Source organism: Mytilus galloprovincialis, chromosome 12 (genome assembly GCF_965363235.1).
Source record: "Mytilus galloprovincialis chromosome 12, xbMytGall1.hap1.1, whole genome shotgun sequence".
Taxonomy (NCBI): Eukaryota; Metazoa; Mollusca; class Bivalvia; order Mytilida; family Mytilidae; genus Mytilus; species Mytilus galloprovincialis.
Window position 1 is genome coordinate 56,840,943 of NC_134849.1, and position 22,987 is coordinate 56,863,929.

General features: G+C 31.4%; 1 long non-coding RNA gene across 1 annotated transcript; it reads left to right on the plus strand.

Moving 5' to 3' along the window:
* Positions 1-131: 131 nt before the first annotated feature.
* On the plus strand, positions 132-21,568 carry LOC143055573 (uncharacterized). The gene is made up of 4 exons (XR_012972091.1): positions 132-264; positions 18,112-18,208; positions 19,341-19,505; positions 20,827-21,568. It is a non-coding gene; the product is annotated as an uncharacterized LOC143055573 (long non-coding RNA).
* The last annotated feature ends 1,419 nt before the right edge of the window (positions 21,569-22,987 follow it).

Below are 22,987 nucleotides of genomic sequence, written 5' to 3' on the forward strand. Positions count from 1 at the left end.
CGTATAGTCAGCTGTAAAAGGTCTCAAAACCATTAAAACGAAAAACATGACGGCATAATTCATAAAAAAAAAAACACAAATTCGATATAACAACGACAACGACTAAATTAACAAATCTATATTCTTATATATTTTTCAAAACTTCGCCCACGTGATTGCAGTGATCTTCCACCAGGAAGTGAATCAGGGGTATATGCAATATATCCAACAACTGAAAAGTTTGGTGTTTACTGTGACATGGATACAGCAGGATTCGGATGGACAGTAAGTGTCGTTAACGTGGTGAAGATATAGATATTTATTTTACTGAAAAACTTGTTGTTCTGTATTTTGTTTACTATTTCTTTCGTCCAGAATGCAGATGTCAATGAGTAGTGTACTCTGGTTTAAACCAGATGCTCCGCAGGGCGCAGCTTTATACGATCACAGAGGTCGAACAGTTGGGACAAGAATGGACACAACATTCAAGATTGATACAGGTCTGAATTTGGATTGTGATTTAATAGTTGACACAGCAAAGGTTTCTGACACAGATTAAATGTGGTCTTATGAACTTAATTTGTGTTAGCAATACACTATGATGTTGAATATAAATCCCCTTATAAAAAACATTTGAAGAAAAATTCTTTTTAATTTCTGAAATCTGAAAAATGTTACCCCCACCCCTCCTCATTTTTTTTCACCTCCTTTAAACCCTTATTCCAAAAAGAATCTCAATTCAAGTTTCCAATTAACATGACAACAATAACTACTCATTTAAATACATCATAAAGTATTAAAATATAAAATAACTTACAGTCACGGTTAAAAACAATACTAATTAGCAGCAACTTCTAAAAGTAAATTTACAGCGACACATCTCAGAACAATTATCACTTCCTTTAAAATAATTTTCAATTATAAGGGATTATAAGTGTAAGGGAGGTAATCAAGTAATCAACATATATTTAACAGTATTCTTAAAATTTTTATTGGAATTGGATTATCTCCCTTACACTGCTTTAAAATTGTCTTAATTGTCCTTTAACTAGAAAAAAACCCTTGTTCCCCCTTCGTTTGCCTCTAATACTAAGACTACAAAAACGCTTCTTTTTGGCCCTATTTTGGCCCCTCACTTATTGAACCCCCCTTGGAGCAAGAACCCCAAAACTCAATTCCAGCCTTTCCTCTAGTATAATTTCAGAGAGATCCATACACTTAAACACAAGGTATTGTCTGTAAACTAGAAAAATGTTTTTTTTCGGCCCTTTTTGGCCCCTTATTCCTTAATGTTCAGGGATATTAACACCAAACTGACACCAAGCCTACCCTTCATTATATGGAACCTTGTGATACAATGTGAGAGAGATCCATACAGTTAAACATAAGTTATTATCCCGAAACTTCAAAAATGCTTGTTGTTGGTCCCTTTTTGGACCCTAATTTCTGGACTGTTTGCCCAATAACCCTTTAAATAAATCCCAACCTTCTACTTGATGGTATGAACATTGTGGTACAATTTCAAAGTAATTGAAATACACAACTTATTGTCCTGAAACTAGATAAATGTATGTTTTGGGTCCCTTTGGGCCCCTAATTCATAAACTGAAATAAAATTTAATTGACTTCCATTTACTTATACATTTTAAAAGTTATTATCCGGAAACCATTTGTCTTCGGACAACACTGACAACGACATCGACGTGAAAAATGTTGCGGTCGTATAAAAACTGTTCACTTTGTCAAGCCAGCTAAATAAAGATCAGTTTTTGTCAAAAAAGAACTGCACAAGATTATCGAATCAAAAACAGGCGTTATTGTTGAATAAAAAGTAATAATGACGAGTTTATTACTTCTGTAGTTAATGTTTGGCTTTTTTCTATCCTTTGAACCCTCAGAATCGGCGGCATCAACTTTTATGTTCATCCTGCTGTAAATGTTTTTAGACACCAATAAATCAAACAATTACAGAATTCCATTAAATTTGAACAGAAGATTGTACATGACGAAAATACAGTATCCAGAGCAAAATTTAAAAAATATTTATTTTCATTGTTCCGTATTTTAACATCTTACATGATCAGTAACTTTTTCAAACCTTCATGGATCTTTAGCAGTTTTAGACAGAAGCTCAGTTATGACCAAAATACATCATGTTTTCGTATTACATATACTAAACTAGACTTAGTATTGTTTACACTTAACAAATAAATACAGTCAGGAGTTATTTATAGATTTCACAACTAATGCAGAATGGACGAAATGTCAATCGTCTTAACCTTTGAAAGTAATCAATGACCTAACGAGTAACCGATGGAAATGACGTAATATTTATCGTCTTATGATGCTGATAAGGCATTCAAATGAACGCAGATTTTAGTATCATTTTTTTTTTTCGAATCACACTCCGTGTTATGTGATACGAGAAATATCTATTCATGCAAAACACAGATAACAGGCTGCAACCATAAGAGAAAGTGTGTTACACATCAATAATTACTTTATCAACTTTATAAAAGTTTATGAACCTCTTTGAAATTTGTTTTATTGTTCACAGATAATGTAAGAAGCAAACTGAAAAAAAATTATTTCATTTTCAGTATAGAGTAAACAAACACCAGACACAAGTTGGTTCCTTTTTCCTTTTTCCTTTTTCGATATTCAAATTTTAAAAAATATTACAAGTCCAAACTAAAAAAAATTTTTCCTTCAAAATTTTTTTTCCTCAGAATTTTTTTTCCTCAAAATTTTTTTTCCTCAAATTTTTTTTTTCCTCAAAAATTTTTTTTTTTCCTCAAATTTTTTTTTCCTCCAAAATTTTTTTTCCTCAAAATTTTTTTTTCTCAAATTTTTTTTCCTAAAAATATTTTTTCCTCAAATTTTTTTTCATCAAATTTTCCTTATTCGATTTCCATTTCCTTATTCGGTTTCTTTTTCCTTTTTCATTGTTCATTTCCTTTTTCGGTTTCTATTTCCTTATTGGATTTTCTTTTCCTTATTCGATTTCCATTTCCTTATTCAATTTCCATTTCCTTATTCGGTTTCTTTTTCCTTTTTCAATGTTCATTTCCTTTTTCGGTTTCTATTTCCTTATTGGGTTTCTATTTCCTTATTGGGTTTCTATTTCCTTATTGGATTTTCGTTTCCTTATTTGATTTCCATTTCCTTATTCGATTTCCATTTCCTAATTCTTTTTCCTTTTTCAATATTCATTTCCTTTTTCGGTTTCTATTTCCTTATTCGGTTTCTATTTCCTTATTCAGTTTCCATTTCCTTATTGGATTTTCATTTCCTTATTGGATTTTCATTTCCTTATTCGGCTACTTTTTCCTTATTCGGTTTCTATTTCCTTATTCAGTTTCCATTTCCTTATTGGATTTTCATTTCCTTATTGGATTTTCATTTCCTTATTCGGTTTCCATTTCCTTTTCCGATATTCAAATTTTGAAAAATATTACAAGTCCAAACTGAATTTTTTTTTTCCTTCAAAATTTTTTTCCTCAAATTATTTTTTCCTCAAAAAATTTGTTTCCTCAAAATTTATTTTCCTCAAATTTTTTTTTTCCTCAAAATTTTTTTTCCTCAAAAATTTTTTTTTCCTCAAAATTTTTTTTTCTCAAATTGTTTTTTCCTAAAAATATTTTTTCCTCAAATTTTTTTTTCATCAAATTTTTTTTTTCCTCAAAAAGTTTTTCAATTTTTTTTTTCGTTTCCTTATTCGGTTTCTTTTTCCTTATTCGATTTTCATTTCCTTATACAGTTTCTATTTCCTTATTCGATTTCCATTTCCTTATTCGATTTTCATTTCCTTATTCGGTTTCTTTTTCCTTTTTCATTGTTCATTTCCTTTTTCGGTTTCTATTTCCTTATTGGATTTTCTTTTCCTTATTCGATTTCCATTTCCTTATTCAATTTCCATTTCCTTATTCGGTTTCTTTTTCCTTTTTCAATGTTCATTTCCTTTTTCGGTTTCTATTTCCTTATTGGGTTTCTATTTCCTTATTGGGTTTCTATTTCCTTTTTGGATTTTCGTTTCCTTATTTGATTTCCATTTCCTTATTCGATTTCCATTTCCTAATTCGGTTTCTTTTTCCTTTTTCAATATTCATTTCCTTTTTCGGTTTCTATTTCCTTATTCGGTTTCTATTTCCTTATTCAGTTTCCATTTCCTTATTGGATTTTCATTTCCTTATTGGATTTTCATTTCCTTATTCGGCTACTTTTTCCTTATTCGGTTTCTATTTCCTTATTCAGTTTCCATTTCCTTATTGGATTTTCATTTCCTTATTGGATTTTCATTTCCTTATTCGGTTTCCATTTCCTTTTTCGATATTCAAATTTTGAAAAAAAGTCCAAACTGAATTTTTTTTTTCCTTCAAAATTTTTTTCCTCAAATTATTTTTTCCTCAAAAAATTTGTTTCCTCAAAATTTATTTTCCTCAAATTTTTTTTTTCCTCAAAATTTTTTTTCCTCAAAAATTTTTTTTTCCTCAAAATTTTTTTTTCTCAAATTGTTTTTTCCTAAAAATATTTTTTCCTCAAATTTTTTTTTCATCAAATTTTTTTTTTCCTCAAAAAGTTTTTCAATTTTTTTTTTCGTTTCCTTATTCGGTTTCTTTTTCCTTATTCGATTTTCATTTCCTTATACAGTTTCTATTTCCTTATTCGATTTCCATTTCCTTATTCGATTTTCATTTCCTTATTCGGTTTCTTTTTCCTTTTTCATTGTTCATTTCCTTTTTCGGTTTCTATTTCCTTATTGGATTTTCTTTTCCTTATTCGATTTCCATTTCCTTATTCAATTTCCATTTCCTTATTCGGTTTCTTTTTCCTTTTTCAATGTTCATTTCCTTTTTCGGTTTCTATTTCCTTATTGGGTTTCTATTTCCTTATTGGGTTTCTATTTCCTTTTTGGATTTTCGTTTCCTTATTTGATTTCCATTTCCTTATTCGATTTCCATTTCCTAATTCGGTGTCTTTTTCCTTTTTCAATATTCATTTCCTTTTTCGGTTTCTATTTCCTTATTCGGTTTCTATTTCCTTATTCAGTTTCCATTTCCTAATTTGATTTTCATTTCCTTATTGGATTTTCATTTCCTTATTCGGTTTCCATTTCCTTTTTCGATATTCAAATTTCAAAAGTCCAAACTGAAATTTTTTTTTCCTTCAAAATATTTTTTCCTCAAATTTTTTTTTCCTCAAAAATTTTTTTTCCTCACATTTTTTTTCCTCAAATTTTTTTTTCTCAAAATTTTTTTTTCAAAATTTTTTTCCTCAAATAATTTTTTTCCTCAAAATTTTTTTTCTTAAAATTTTTTGTTCCTCAAAATTTTTTTTTTCCTCAAAATTTTTTCCTCAAAGTTTTTTTTTCCTCAATAAGTTTTTTAATTTTTTTTTCGTTTCCTTATTCGTTTTCTTTTTCCTTTTTCGATTACCATTTCCTTATTCGGTTTCTTTTTCCTGACTCGATTTTCATTTCCTTATTCGATGTCTATTTCCTTATTCGAATTCCATTTTCTGATTCGATTTTCATTTCCTTATTCGGTTTCTTTTTCCTTTTTCAATATTCATTTCCTTTTTCGGTTTCTATTCCCTTATTCGGTTTCTATTTCCTCATTGGATTTTCATTTCCTTATTGGATTTCCATTTCTTTATTCGATTTCTGTTTCCTTATTCGGTTTCTATTTCCTTATTCGGTTTCTATTTCCTTATTCGGTTTCTTTTTCCTTATTCGGTTTCTGTTTCCTTATTTGATTTCTTTTTCCTTATTAAATTTTCATTTCCTTATTCGGTTACTATTTCCTTATATTTTCAACTATCAAACATCAACACACACCAAACTGGATGTAATTGAAAGATATTTAGAGGTCAATATACAGGCTCGAACAAAAGACAAAAAAGGAAAAATATAGCGAGCTTTTTTGGGATGAAGATGTAGTAAAGACAGAACGTCAGTTTTAGTCGGATATACTTTAATGTTAGTCTTACATGTTGTTCTGGAACTCATTCCTCATTTATTCGTCAAGTGATCATCATTTTATATTGTTAACGTTCCATTGCGTACATCGCTTAATGTGCGCCAGTTTTAGGAGTTTTATACAGGACAGTGTAGGAATCCATGATACTTTCCCCTTTCTCTGAATAACGAAAACTGCTCAGCGTGTCATGTGCACAACTACAAGGAACATTCAGCGGACACGTTGTCCAGAGGAACAATTCATGGCTAACCACAGCGTGAGTTACATTTAAAACATTACAAATTTTGTATTTACATCAGCCATGAACTGTTTTAATATCTGTTCTTATGTTATAAAGAAATTATGAACATTTTACCGTTCAAACTGTTCGTATTTGCGATGAGACAACTTAATTCCAGACAGAACCCGACGTGTGCAAGAATATTTATCTATTTATTATTATAAAGAACTTTAACGGCTTTATATATCTACGAACTGTTTATCCGTATGTTTTATGGACTTAAATTATCATTGAACACATTGTAAAATTGTATTTATATTTGTATTTTCAGTTTTTCATCTTTTGGATTGGTAGTAAAATAAAAGTCATCTCCTGATTGTTTTATCCTTACATTAACCCAGTCATCTTGGTTACACTCACTGGTCCGGCCAGTACACATGTATAGATGTGTATATATATCATTGATTCAGTGGCGATGGCAAATAGACACTGATAAGTCTTGAATGAAATTTTATAGTTTTGAATGTTTCTTCATTAGTTGACTAAAAATAAGTGAAGGTATGTTCTTATTGCCGACAAGAGAGGCACTCTACCTATATTAATTTGTGCATAAAGCGATTGAAAGTTGTTAGATACTGAATGCTTTTACCACAAATGCGCCTAAGTTTTAATCTGTGTATATATACTTAAAATACGATGATAAAATTCATGTCTTTTTCAGGTTTTCTGTCAGATCCAACCATGAAGTAAGTCATGTTTGTGAGATATGGTTTTAGTCGATGATGTTCATGAAGGATCTGTAGTACAAAGTATATCACTGGATTGAGCTCTGTGTCTAAGTGTATCATTAAAGTGCTTTGCTTTGAGCTGAGTTCATTGCGGTGCAATTCATTTTTTGTGAAATAAAGATTTGACAGACAACTCTCCTGTACAAGGATTTGTCAAAGTAGTATTCATTCTATGTACAATGTATGTAATCACTGTGCTTAAACGGCCGTGGGTAACTTAAGTTACCTACAGCCCAAAATGGAGCCGCCTGGCTTCGGTTAGGAAGTTTGCTCCTATATGATAATAATACAATGAATACAAAAGAAATGTTCAGTAATTAAAAAGTTATATAAATCTTTTAAGAAAACTCTGCAATGTAAAACGTGGTTTATTACTAGAAAATAATTGATTACAGCACGATTTTCCAAAACACTTATGATGTCCGTAACTTCAAAACAGCTCGTCCGTAACTTTTTTCCTTATACCAATAGGGCTGTCCGTAACTTTAGCATGATGTCAGTAATTTTCAAAGAATCTTTATTCGTAGATGTAATTATAAAAAAAAGAAATGATAAATACCAAAAATACCGAACTCCTAGGAATATTCAAACGGAAAGTCCTTTATGGAATTGCAAAGCCAAAAGCTCAATTTAACACACCAAACGAATAGAAAACAACGGCCATATTCCTGCCTTGGTACAGGCATTAAAAACTAAAATTACAAAAATACTAAACTCTGAAGAAAATTAAAAAAGGAAAGTCCCTTATCAAATGGAAAAATCCAAAACTCACCCGAATGGATAACAACTGCCATTTTCCTGACTAGGTACAGGCATTTTCTTATGTAGAAAATTGTACGGCAAAATTAATGTATAATCATACATTCTACTGACTTTATAGATTGTTTACTGCTTAAGTTTTAGATGATAAATCATGACATGCAGGTTATAAATCTCACCATTTCCAACTGTAGAAATTACATTAATAGTGAACACCGCAAAGGGTGACTGGGGAATAGAAATATGGTCACTTGGTCTTCTCCCGACCGGCAGTAAAACGCTTGCCGAAGTGAGGCGTCCGTTTGGCTGTGCGGGATGTATCAACTACGCAGTCACGTCCGGTCAGATTTGGGACGTTAAATCCGATGCCTCGTGTAAGGAGGGCACGTTAAGAACCCTTGCAACACTTCTTTGATGGGTCCGTAGGTGGCCTGTAGCTAGGCAAAATTTCTGTCCCTATCCGATATACCATTAATTTCCAGTGGCAGTCCATATTTCCCCGATCTTCATCCAAGATGGCTTCTATTATTTCAAGACCTACCTATAGTATTTATTGTGAACTTGTTACCGTCTGGATGTGCATGAAATATTTGCCACTGGACGTTAAGCAACCAAAAATCGATCAATCAATTAATAGTGAACATATGCAAATGACATTAGGAGAACAATTTCGGAGGACAATCCTTAGCAGAAATACATAGATATATCAGTCCAAACCTCTAAAGAAGATATGTATGATACCCGATCTTATTGAATCCCTGAGGTCAATGAAACTTTTAGAAGCTTTTAAATCTACTTTTATTGCTATAATAAACTAAATCCTGTTGAACAATATAGCCTTCCATCTATTCCTAGATATTGGCATTTTTTTTTCTCGAAATCAACAACACATCACACTAGATATAGTGAAGAGACTAACAATTCAGAATATCATGATTTAAAGGAAAGGATATCAATTTTTCCGCGGCTACACCGACCAAGGACTCATCAGTGAACAATCTTTAAAGCTAGAAGAATGTTAGATCAATTTCGCCGTACCGTAAAATCCCGTTTTATCCCAGGAATATTTTTTTTTTAATTTAACGGAAAATCCGTGACACTCTTGTTTGCTTTTTGAAGCGTATCGTTATTGTATAAATCTATGTAATAATTAAAGGGTTTGATAGTGTTTATTGTCCTTTAAGTGTTGAAATTGTTAATCTTACAGTTTTGAAAACAAAGTTACCCACATCCGAAAATAAAGTTACGGACAATCTGATTATTTTTGATTTATAAGTTACGGACAATCTGATTATTTTTGATTTATAAGTTACGGACATCTTATGCTTTTTTTAAAAGTTGGCCTTGCGCTAAAATGAAGTCAAAATTAACGCATATGTAGTGATGGCAAGTGATTTCTTGATTCAAAAGTCTTCTCAATATTTACATAGATCATGAAAAACGTTGCAAAAAGTAGATTTCGTATCAACTATCATCTCAACAAGTTTAGAGTCCGCCATCTTGGGCTGTGGGTAACTTAAGTTACCCACGGCCGTTTAAGCACAGTGATTACATACATTGTACATAGAATGAATACTAGTACTACTTTGACAAATCCTTGTACATGAGAGTTGTCTGTCAAATCTTTATTTCACAAAAAATGAATTGCACCGCAATGAACTCAGCTCAAAGCAAAGCACTTTAATGATACGCTTAGACAGAGAGCTCAATCCAGTGATATACTTTGTACTACAGATCCTTCATGAACATCATCGACTAAAACCATAGCTCACAAACATGACTTCTACATGGTTGGATCTGACAGAAATCCTGAACAAGACATGAATTTTATCATCGTATTTTAAGTATATATACACAGATTAAAACTTAGGCGCATGTGTGGTAAAAGCATTCAGTATCTAACAACTTTCAATCGCTTTATGCACAAATTAATATAGGTAGAGCGCCTCTCTTGTCGGCAATAAGAACATACCTCCACTTATTTTTAGTCAACTGATGAAGAAACATTCAAAACTATAAAATTTTATTGAAGACTTATCAGTGTCTATTTGCCATCGCCACTGAATCAATGATATATATACACATCTATACATGTGTACTGGCCGGACCAGTGAGTGTAACCAAGATGACTGGGTTAATGTAAGGATAAAACAATCAGGAGCTGACTTTTATTTTACTACCAATCCAAAAGATGAAAAACTGAAAATAAAATATAAATACAATTTTACAATGTGTTCAATGATAATTTAAGTCCATAAAATATACGGATAAACAGTTCGTAGATATATAAAGCCGTTAAAGTTCTTTATAATAATAAATAGATAAATATTCTTGCACACGTCGGGTTCTGTCTGGAATTAAGTTGTAACATCTCAGATACGAACAGTTTGAACGGTAAAATGTTCATAATTTCTTTATAACATAAGAAAAGATATTAAAACAGTTCATGGCTGATGTAAATACAAAATTTGTAATGTTTTAAATGTAACTCACGTTGTGGTTAGCCATGAATTGTTCCTTTGGACAACCAGTTGACGGTGGCCGCTTACCAGAAGAAGAAGAAGAACGTGTCCGCTGAATGTTCCTTGTAGTTGTGCACATGACCCGCTGAGCAGTTTTCTTTATTCAGAGAAAGGGGAAAGTAACATGGATTCCTACACTGTCCTGTATAAAACTCCTAAAACTGGCGCACATTAAGCGATGTACGCAATGAAACGTTAACAATATAAAATGATGATCACTTGACGAATAAATGAGGAATGAGTTCCAGGACAACATGTAAGGCTAACATTAAAGTATATCCGACTAAAACTGACGTTCGGTCTTTACTACATCTTCATCCTAAAAAAAGCTCGCTATATTTTTCCTTTTTTGTCTTTTGTTCGAGCCTGTATATTGACCTCTAGATATCTTTCAATTACATCCAGTTTGGTGTGTGTTGATGTTTGATAGTTGAAAATATAAGGAAATAGTAACCGAATAAGGAAATGAAAATTTAATAAGGAAAAAGAAATCAAATAAGGAAACAGAAACCTAATAAGGAAAAAGAAACCGAATAAGGAAATAGAAACCGAATAAGGTAGCACTCCACAGTTAGATGTGTAGTTTCGCATTTTGGCCCCTGTGAATTTTTCAAATATGAGAGCTAGTGTGCAATAAAATTCATTTTTGGATAGCTGAGTATTAAAATAATCTTTGTATTGGGTTTATATGAACATCAAGGTTATGTAATGTATGTAATATAGGCTGTTTTCTGTATGACAGTCCGTATTTTCATGTCCCTACCATACACTGGTCCGGCAATTATTGCAATGTTTTTTTTCCAACTTTTTATCGCACGAACTTTGTGATTGGATTTTACGAAAAAAATGAGGCGAAAGACACCCATTTTTTATTTGATCATTAGGAAGATTTAGGGAAACAGTTTCTGAAAAGGTGTCACTCAAAGGCATTGAAATTCTAGTTTGATCCAAATTTTTGGGTGAAATGTGACATGTTCACCCCCCTTTTTGCAATATTTAATGGGAAATAAATGCAGAATGTTGCCATGGATACACATAAAAGGAATTAATTTTCACCCTTTTCACTTTTGAAAATCAAATCTATGGAAGATACTGATTACATACATATGCACATGTACAACACAAACAGATAGGTTAATGTATTAGAAATCCAGGAATAGGAGATGATAAAACATTTTGTGGTTCATTTTTAATTTTATTTTTTAACTGTGGAGTGCTACCTAAGGAAATAGAAACCGAATATGGAAATAGAAACCGAATAAGGAAACAGAAATCGAATAAGGAAATGGAAATCGAATAAGTAAATGAAAATCCAATAAGGAAATAGAAACCGAATAAGGAAATAGAAACCGAAAAAGGAAATGAATATTGAAAAAGGAAAAAGAAACCGAATAAGGAAATGAAAATCGAATAAGGAAACAGAAACCGAATAAGGAAACGAAAAAAAAAAATTGAAAAACTTTTTGAGGAAAAAACAATTTGAGGAAAAAAATTTTGAAGGAAAAAAAAAATTCAGTTTGGACTTGTAATATTTTTCAAAATTTGAATATCGAAAAAGGAAATGGAAACCGAATAAGGAAATGAAAATCCAATAAGGAAATGAAAATCCAATAAGGAAATGGAAACTGAATAAGGAAATACAAACCGAATAAGAAAAAAGAAACCGAATAAGGAAATGAAAATCCAATAAGGAAATGAAAATCCAATAAGGAAATAGAAACCCAATAAGGAAATAGAAACCCAATAAGGAAATAGAAACCCAATTAGGAAATAGAAACCGAAAAAGGAAATGAACATTGAAAAAGGAAAAAGAAACCGAATAAGGAAATGAAAATCAAATAAGGAAATGGAAATCAAATAAGGAAATAGAAACTGTATAAGAAAATGAAAATCGAATAAGGAAAGAGAAACCGAATAAGGAAACGAAAAAAAAAAATTTGAAAAACTTTTTGAGGAAAAAAACATTTTTAGGAAAAAAATTTTGAGGAAAAAAAAATTTTGAGAAAAAAAAATTTGAGGAAAAAAATTTTGAAGGAAAAAAAAAATTCGGTTTGGACTTGTAATATTTTTCAAAATTTGAATATCGAAAAAGGAAATGGAAACCGAATAAGGAAATGAAAATCCAATAAGGAAATGAAAATCCAATAAGGAAATGGAAACTGAATAAGGAAATAGAAACCGAATAAGGAAAAAGAAACCAAATAAGGAAATGAAAATCCAATAAGGAAATGAAAATCCAATAAGGAAATGAAAACCCAATAAGGAAATAGAAACCCAATAAGAAAACAGAAACCCAATAAGGAAATAGAAACCGAAAAAGGAAATAAACATTGAAAAAGGAAAAAGAAACCGAATAAGGAAATGGAAATTGAATAAGGAAATGGAAATTGAATAAGGAAACGAAAATCCAATAAGGAAATAGAAACCCAATAAGGAAATAGAAACCCAATAAGAAAACAGAAACCCAATAAGGAAATAGAAACCGAATAAGGAAATGAAAATCAAATAAGGAAATGGAAATCGAATAAGGAAATAGAAACTGTATAAGAAAATGAAAATCGACTAAGGAAAGAGAAACCGAATAAGGAAACGAAAAAAAAAAATTTGAAAAACTTTTTGAGGAAAAAAAAATTTGAGGAAAAAAAAAATTTTGAGGAAAAAAATTTTGAGGAAAAAAAAATTTTGAGAAAAAAAAAATTGAGGAAAAAAATTTTGAAGGAAAAAAAAAATTCAGTTTGGACTTGTAATATTTTTCAAAATTTGAATATCGAAAAAGGAAATCGAATAAGGAAATGAAAATCCAATAAGGAAATGGAAACTGAATAAGGAAATAGAAACCGAATAAGGAAAAAGAAACCGAATAAGGAAATGAAAATCCAATAAGGAAATGAAAATCCAATAAGGAAATGGAAACTGAATAAGGAAATAGAAACCGAATAAGGAAAAAGAAACCGAATAAGGAAATGAAAATCCAATAAGGAAATGAAAATCCAATAAGGAAATAGAAACCCAATAAGGAAATAAAAACCCAATAAGGAAATAGAAACCCAATTAGGAAATAGAAACCGAAAAAGGAAATGAACATTGAAAAAGGAAAAAGAAACCGAATAAGGAAATGAAAATCAAATAAGGAAATGGAAATCGAATAAGGAAATAGAAACTGTATAAGAAAATGAAAATCGAATAAGGAAAGAGAAACCGAATAAGGAAACGAAAAAAAAAAATTTGAAAAACTTTTTGAGGAAAAAAAAATTTGAGGAAAAAAAAAATTTTAGGAAAAAAATTTTGAGGAAAAAAAAATTTTGAGAAAAAAAAAATTTGAGGAAAAAAATTTTGAAGGAAAAAAAAAATTCAGTTTGGACTTGTAATATTTTTCAAAATTTGAATATCGAAAAAGGAAATGGAAACCGAATAAGGAAATGAAAATCCAATAAGGAAATGAAAATCCAATAAGGAAATGGAAACTGAATAAGGAAATAGAAACCGAATAAGGAAAAAGAAACCGAATAAGGAAATGAAAATCCAATAAGGAAATGAAAATCCTATAAGGAAATGGAAACTGAATAAGGAAATAGAAACCGAAAAAGGAAATAGAAACCGAAAAAGGAAATGAATATTGAAAAAGGAAAAAGAAACCGAATTAGGAAATGAAAATCGAATAAGGAAATGGAAATCGAATAAGGAAATAGAAACTGTATATGGAAATGAAAACCGAATAAGGAAACGAAAAAAAAATTTGAAAAACTTTTTGAGGAAAAAAGAATTTGAGGAAAAAAAATTTTGAGGAAAAAAATTTGAGAAAAAAAAAATTTGAGGAAAAAAAATTATGAGGAAAAAAAATTTTGAGGAAAAAAAAATTTGAGGAAAAAAAAAATTTGAGGAAAAAAAAATTTGAGGAAAAAAAAATTCTGAGGAAAAAATTTTTTGAAGGAAAAAATTTTTTTAGTTTGGACTTGTAATATTTTTCAAAATTTGAATATCGAAAAAGGAAAAAGGAAAAAGGAACCAACTTGTGTCTGGTTAAACAAACAAAGAAGCAAACTCAAAGGGAAATACAAAACTGAAATTATAAAAAAAAAAGAAGATGTGATATGATTGCAAATGAGACAACTATCCACAAAAGACCAAAATGACGTAGACATTAACAACTATAGATCACCGTACGGCCTTCAACAATGAGCAAAGCCCATACCGCATAGTGAGCTATAAAGGGCCCCGATAAGACAATGTAAAACGATTCGAACGAGAAAACTAACGGCCTTATTTATGTAAAAAAATGAACGAAAAACAAATATGTAACACATAAACAAACGACAACCACTGAATTACAGGCTCCTGACTTGGGACAGGCCTATACATAAATAATGTGGCGGGGTTAAACATGTTAGCGGGATCCCAACCTCCCCTAACATGGGACAGTGGTATAACAGTACACCATAAGAACGAACTCTAAAAATCAGGTGAAAAAGGCTTAACTCATCAGATGGACAAAAATACAAGTGGACGTGGCACGGTACTTATACATCCCGACACACAAAGACACAATGAACAGATCTGAGAGTACTCGCAGTTATCTGACATACATATTATCTGTATGTTATAAATCGCAGAATCAAAAGATTTTACGCAGCTATAAATGGATACAACCGTCATATTCCTAATTGGCTACAGTCATTTTTTTATGTAGGTTACACTTGGTTATATAGCTAGGCTAATCTTAACCTCTTAGTTTTATGACAGTCGCATAGAATTCCTTTATGTTGACAACAATTTGTGATCAAAACAAACAGATGTAAAAGTTGAAAACGTATCTGTGTCTGTTTGGAGAACTTTTTTTTACATTTAACATGTACAGAGAGTTTGGGATTAGAATTCTTTGACATGATTCTTTTGAAAATCTTCATGGATTGTTATGAAACTTATTTAACAGAAGCTTATCTCCCAGACCATTTACTTGCATCTTACGAATAAGTTGGATTTTTATTTCTTAATTTATTTATTTCACTAGTTTACGCACTTACTTTTAAAGTCAATTTTACACTCCCCTGACATGCTTAAATTGAGGATTTCGGGTCTGTTCAAAGTTTTTCTTTTTTTTTTACCGTAAAATATCACTTTGCCTCATCATCTCATTACGAAATAAAAGTGCTTGTAAGTATTAAGGATGTTCGCTACTTTCTTTTAAAATAACAAGGTTTTTAAAAGACGGTTATGAATTGATAGAATATAAAGAAAGAAACTAAAAAAGAAGAAAAAAATGGAGGGTCCGTGTGCTTGTTTTCGAGATATAAGCCATTGAAAATTTAGCGGGAATTAATTCTCTCTAGATTTTTCATACATTTAACATTGGCACCTTTTTTGTTTTAAAAACTATGAAAAAATAACAAGGATTTTATAAGATTTTGAAATATGGCTTTTTAAACTTAATGTTATAAAATAATGAAAAGAAAAATAGGGGTTAGAAGGCAATTTATTTTTAATGGCAATACATGGATAAAACCAGAGGATTCCGAAAATCTGACTCAAATTGATAAAATAGAGTAGCAAACATCCTGGGCAAATATTGCTTAAATTCATCAGCGGGAATTCGAAGTAAAACTTATTATTGCATCGTATCATTGGTTGTAGTTGATTCAACTTCAACCCTGGACAAAGAAAGTTAATTCCAGTTAACTCCAAATTTTAAAAATGGCTTTAACAATATAATTATTGTTATTCTTGAAAAGAAAATAGATTCCTGCACATTGCATAAGTTTCTTGACAAGTATAAAATAATTTTGCGACTTGGATATCTAAGCATAAATTTCATTGATAAATTTCTGGACATGTTCAAAGATAGAATTTGTTGAATGTTATGATTAATGTACTATATATTGTGGATCTTAAAGTATATCTTTAGTGATAATCTTACCAAGATTTTGATAGCAAGTCAGTATGAGTTCAGTTGGGTTTTGATAACATTTCTATTGACGATCCGTAATCATCACGCTATCAAAATGTCAAATGGAAACTTACTGTGAACATTATTAATTGCGGACCTGTTTTTGTATTGTCGTAATCTAAATGTATGACTAAAACAGGTAAAGACTCATCAAAACAAGTATTAGATAAAATACAAAGGTAACAAAGAAACAGGCCGGTAACAACCGTTGCCGGATAGTTTTTCTGCACGAGTAGTCAGGTCAAGGTCCGAGGCGATAGCCGAGGACCTTAACCTGACTACAAATGCAGAAAAACTATTCGGCTGGTTGTTACCGGCCTGTTTCTTTGTTACCTTTGTATTTTCAAGAAAAAAAATCAGGAATCTTATGATTTGATAAATTAAATAAACAGGCTGTGATCTATTTTTGATGAAAAAATGCAGAATGTTCCATTACACCCCCCCCCCCCACCCCTCTCCCAAATCCCCCTTACAAAAATCGTAAAAATCGCACTTGTGTTGCCAAATACATGATTTTAACATAGGGGTTGGACCAACCCCTTTTTTATGATCAATGCATTTAAATTTTAAAGTTGCCCCCTCCCCCATTATTTGTCCTAAATTTGGACCTGGATCCGCTACTGATATAAAATCGATAACAATATAAATGTATCAAAAGAATGAATTTCCTACTTCATTAGTGAATGAAATGTTTATGAAAACATGGATGTTGTCTTAATATTATATAAATTCAGGCAGATACTTTAAATTTTTTTTCAAATTCATGCTCGTCTCTAGATCTGCACGTTTTGATCGGGTTTAAACACGTGTTACATTATGATCGCCCAAAATTGAATGATTTTCTTCTATATTTGCTGATTATTTGGACGTGTATTACATGAACACTTTTTGTTTATAGGATCAATCGTGCATTGGTGAGTTGATAGGGATTTTATCTTTTGATAAGATTTGATTTTTATTTATTTATTTCCTGTCTTTGTTTATTGAAGTATACACGTCAGTATCATCATTTCTTTACTCTCAGTGTTGTCCATGTAGATATAATCGTTCAATCAGTTTTAGTTTGCTACCCCGATTTTGTTTTTTGTCTGAGTTGCTGAGTTTTAAACAGCGGTATACTACTGTTGCCTTTATTTATTTGAGGTCTGAAGATGGTATGTCAGTAACGGCTAGTAGTCCTTTTTTGTTTCCTATAGGACTCCTACTTCTTTCAATTGTTATTTACTGTGTGCATTGCTGTGTAGTCATTTATTCTTCACTGACCGAGGTAAAGGGAAGGAGTAAGATCTTACAAAGTCTGTTAAACCCCACTGTATGAATGCTCCTCTTGTTTGATAGTCTAGTATTTATTTTATTTTTATTTTAGTAGATGGTGTGTTTCGGAAATTAGTGTGACATCCATTAGCGCCGAACTAGTGCACACTTTTGCTTAGAGGCCAACTGACGGCCGCATCCAGATGCATGAATTTCTCGCTGAGTTGAATACCCATTATTAGCTTTGAGCTTCTTCATTTTTTTTTTCTTCAATTTTATGCATACAGTCTTGATCTATTACTGTTATAAAAATTATGATTTTTGACTATTGAAAAATATACTTTTTGACAAAATTTGATGTAACAGTTTCAGTTGTTCAGTTCTAATTGTATACTTATGATTCGTAACATACCATCTTCCAAAAACATCCATACAAAAAATGTGTTGCGTGCGATGTGCTTTGTTAAGAGTTACCGTTATCAGGAATGCTTCTATCCAAAAATATGTATAATTAGATACAAAAATAAATAGCTAAATGATGGATTAACCTTGTTTTATAGCTAGCTAACATACATCCTTACGATAATTAAAATAAAGATGTCTCTGCAAATGTCTAAACTAAATTTTCTTTATTTTCATTATCATAAATGTTGTTTATTTTATTTTAAAGGTTTTCCAACGCAGAATTAATGGGACTGTCGATTTTTACAAACGATGGTGTGATTACGAGATTGGATTTGGAAATTTGAAATCTGAGTTTTGGTTAGGTAATTTTTTATGATAATCAATTAAAATAAAATATGCCCATTCATTTCGTTTTTTTTTATGCTACTCGAGAAACTTAGTACTAGCATGTAGAAAATGGTGGATTAACCTTTTTATATAGCTAGCTTAAATTATAATTTTGTACAATAATCGCATAAAATTCCATTATATTGATAAAATTGTGTGAACAAAACAAACACACTTTAATAATTGGTAAAAATATCAAAACAGGACTACAGCAGTGAACATTGTGTTATAATCTTAATCACTATGATAATTATTAATAGTGATCACTTTTAGGCATCTTCGCTAGAAAAGGGTTACGATCCACTTCTCTCCTCTCCACCCTTGGCAGATTAAGCCAACATTTGTGATAACAATGTTGCGCCATCTATCGGTATAATAACGTCACGCCCATTCCGAACACATTATTCTTGACCAACGGTAGCACTTGAACTCTTCAATTTGGAGGTAAAAACACGATAGCGTCTAGATCTACACACTTGGTAAAAGAGGAGACGAAAATATACGTTGACATCCATGCATTTGTGCAAGAATCATACATAGGAACTTCTATTGGTCAATTAAAAACATTAAAATTGTCACTAAATATAGTAGTTTGTTTAGTGATGAAAAGAGTTGTTGCACAATAAGCACATGGCAATTGTTTACATACACTTTCTACATTAACACATGATCGATCATGTTATAGGCGATTGTTCATTGGATGCAGCGAGTTTCGACTGTGACTAAATAAAATCATAACCTTGTGTCTCCGAAATTCAATCTCAATCCGCCAAGAATGGAGAAGAGGGAAGTGGATCGTAACCCTTGGCTAGCAAGGATGACTTTTAGGTGACATTTGGTTTACTTTTTTTTGGAAATTTATAGAACTGGAAAAAACCTGATACAATTAGGATAAATTGAAATTACGTACAACTTGCGTTAACTTACTGATACAATTCGGATAAATTGTAATTGCGTACAACTTGCGTTAACTTAATCAAATGACACAACCATAAATTCACCTTTTAGACAATTTAAACGCTTTAGAGTAATATGATTGAATAAGAATAATAAACTAATCGGTTGATACTATTTTGGAGACGTAAGTTTTATTTTACTATTGCACAGGAAATAGATTCATAAATCTTCTAACATCTTCTGGAAACTACAAGTTTTACGTCCACCTTGAAGATTTTGAAGGTAATTCAAAATACGCACAGTATAGCAGATTCAGTGTCGGAGATGCAGCCACAAACTACATTCTTAGAGTAACCGGATACAGCGGTACTGCAGGTATAACTTAAGAATTCGCCGTTTCAGAATCTAAAGCATTCTGGGGAATATTTTCAAAAGCGTACACCAAAATGTTGTGATTGGTTTAAAATGTTCTATACAAGTGGAGTTCAACCAATGACGTTACATTATTTTCATTTTGGTGTACGAACAATGAACAATGAATAAAAAATATACAAAATTTGTCATCGTTATAATGGAATTAAAATAACAGTCAGGAATATGGCACTTGCTGTCAAATAGTTCCTCTCTATGTATGTTGGCGTTTGTTTTTGTTGCACTTTAGATGACCTGGTGTTTCATTTGTTTTCCTCTTATAGTAGTATACCGCTGTTCACAAGTCACATCTTGCTTCAGAGAAAAAATATCTGGGTAACCAACTAAAACCGAGGAAAACACATCAACTTTAAGTGTAAAACAACGAAATAACTGAACACAGAAGTGTAAGAAACAACAAACAACAATGCAACATACATAGAAACGAACTATTGTATAACAATATTCCTATAAAGCCATATTCCTGACTCGGTACAGGACATTTAAAGAAAAATGGTTGGTTTAACCTGGGTTAATGGCTAGCCACACCTCCCGCTTGTATGACCAAAAAAATCGTTAAATTTGTTGTTTACTTCATCACGGACACCTATCCTCAGTATATGTGCATTTGCTGAAAAACACGGTAATACAAGACAGTGTCTTGCCTTGAAACAACAATTATAACATAGCCTTTCGACACGGATGCTTGATTTGTATATTTTTTTGACAGTAGAAACTTGTAAATAAATAAATCCAGCATTCAATTTTTCCGCAAAATCGATTTTTGAAAAGCTGTACTCCGAACGACCCGATAAGTGCGAAAAATATGAAGATGAACGACTGCTTCTAATACCAAGTATCAAAACACCTGCTGTGCTAATTTCTTTGATATTTGTAGTCGAGATAAATTAAAATCGACATGTACATGCATTGGATCCGTATTTTATTTTATTTCACATTTTTCATACTGGTGCATGTTATTATGCTTTATGGTATTGGTATTGGTCATCGGTGTAGGCCAAATGGTGATTAGTAATTGTATATATATATCGTTTTCTATGTGGTTTGTGGTCTTCGAATCAAGATTAGAATTCGTACTCGGTACAAATATCAGAATAAGGTAAATTTTCATCACAGATAGCTATGACTATTATCGTGTCTAAGGGTGTCAGACCGTGAAAACATGTATCTGTGAATCCCTTAAACTTATTAGTACCATATTGTTTTATTAATTAATTGTCGATGCTGAAAAGTCAATAACATAAGTTTTTTTTTACATTTTTAGGCGATAGTTTGATGAAGCATCATAACGGAATGAAATTCACTACCATTGATAGGGATAATGATTTTTTTGGTGGTCGTAACTGTGGTCAAATGCGACAAGGTGCGTGGTGGTACAATAAATGCAGTCATTCAAATCTGAACGGATTATACTTAGGAGGGGTGACAAATATCTATGCTGATGGGATGGTTTGGAAGACATGGCGTAATCAGTATTATTCTTTCAAAACTACACAAATGATGATTAAAAGGAACTGAACCAAGTCCGACAAGAAAAGTCCAGAATACATAAACGATGCCTTTAACATTTCTAGTTTTTGGTTTTGGGAGTTTGACATTTTCTTGAACAGCATTTCTCTAATGGTATGAATTTCTGCCTCAGAATAATGAAACTTGTCAGTGAGATATGATGGCGCACACTTTTTGGTGCACTCGAATGACATCACAAACGTTTGATATTTTATCTTTGTTCGACTGTCATCCATTTATGTGTTTGAATAAGGGCTCAAAAAGGCTAAAGGGTCTGTTTATAGTATCAGTTTAGCAGCTCTTTTTTTTTCTATTTTGTTATCTCAAGTATACCCTCGATTCGAGCATCACTGATGAGTCTTTTTTGGACGAAACGCGCGTCTGGCGTATATACAAAATTTAGTCCTGGTACCTTTGATGAGTTTATTCACATTAACTAATGTGTGGAAAGATATGAAAATGATGTAGCCTTAATAAAAAAATTTGAGCAGATCAAATCAATTTGGTTTGTCCGTGTTAGGAAATAATCAATTGTAATGCCTTAGAGATTTTCGCATGTGGAAAATTATATCACTTAATGCTTGATAGTAATACGACTTGCACTGCATTTTATTTTTCTTGTTCAAAATACCGGATAACCACTCATTGCACATTTAGAAACATGTGACACTGGTATAAAATCCTTAATGGTGACACAAAAATAACCAATTACATGTACGTCACACTTAACTCAGAAACCTATAAATGAACCAAAATTTCTAAAAAATTACAAGGCTAACAATGTTAAGAGGCACCTGACTTGGGTGAGGCGCAAAAATGCGACGTGTTGAATATTATGAGATCGCAAACCTCCCCTTTATCTCCAGCAAATGTAGAATAAACAAACACAACAAAACGCACAGTGAAAAACTAAGCAATATGACAATGAATTAAAAATTAACAAAGGACTACTAACAGTTACTCAAATGCAAGCCTCAAACCTGAATTAAACTAATTTAAGCACAATCTCCCCCTTTAGGGGTTTTGTATGATCCCATCATAAAATATATGAGAGGAACATAACCAATAGCATGCCAACAACTGTTTTGAGAATGAATGTATTTATATCCGATGCAGAGATCAAATGAAAGAATATTTTTTTTAATTTTAAAAAACGTTATTATTAATGACCTGACAGCCATATTATAACTTATTAAACTAAATGTACTGAATAAGTTATGTTCAAAGGTTTGCTTAGCTTTTCTTGTGCTTTGTATAGAATGTTACCATAAAAGATATAATGTGAAATACTTGAAAGTATAAGATATCTGCACGTTGATTCATAGTTACGAATGATGCCCTTGTACCGATAATGAAATTTAGAAAATGTTTGTGATTTTGGAAACCCTGATGTAATGATTTTTAAGAAATACAGAGATTGCTTTCTTTAAAATATATTAAATACACGAGCGAATCGAACAAGTTGAGGAAAATTATCACCATATGGTGGTGACATGGAAACGTCACTATCTAAAACTGAATAGTAGGGGGTGATTATCACTTTTATCGTAAGTTTTGGTATTAAAGTCATATTATTCAATCCTCGAACCAATGCATGTATATCATAAACTTAGACTTTTGTGCACGATTTTATCATTTTTTCCGCATCAATATCGTATAATCGTCATTTTTTTTCTCTCGCTCTGTGATGATGTGAAAATATGGCAGCTAATTAGTTGCCGTGTTTTGAGACTGTAGTTAACCAATTGTCACCTAATTAAACAATCAACAAATAAGAATAAATATTGACCACGTGTATAACATGTACAATAAGTTAATAGTTTATTTCAATGACATATTCATGCGTATTGCAATCACCGGATTCTTACGAGAAAGGTCACGCTGAGTTCACTGCATACGGAAAACATATCGGCGAA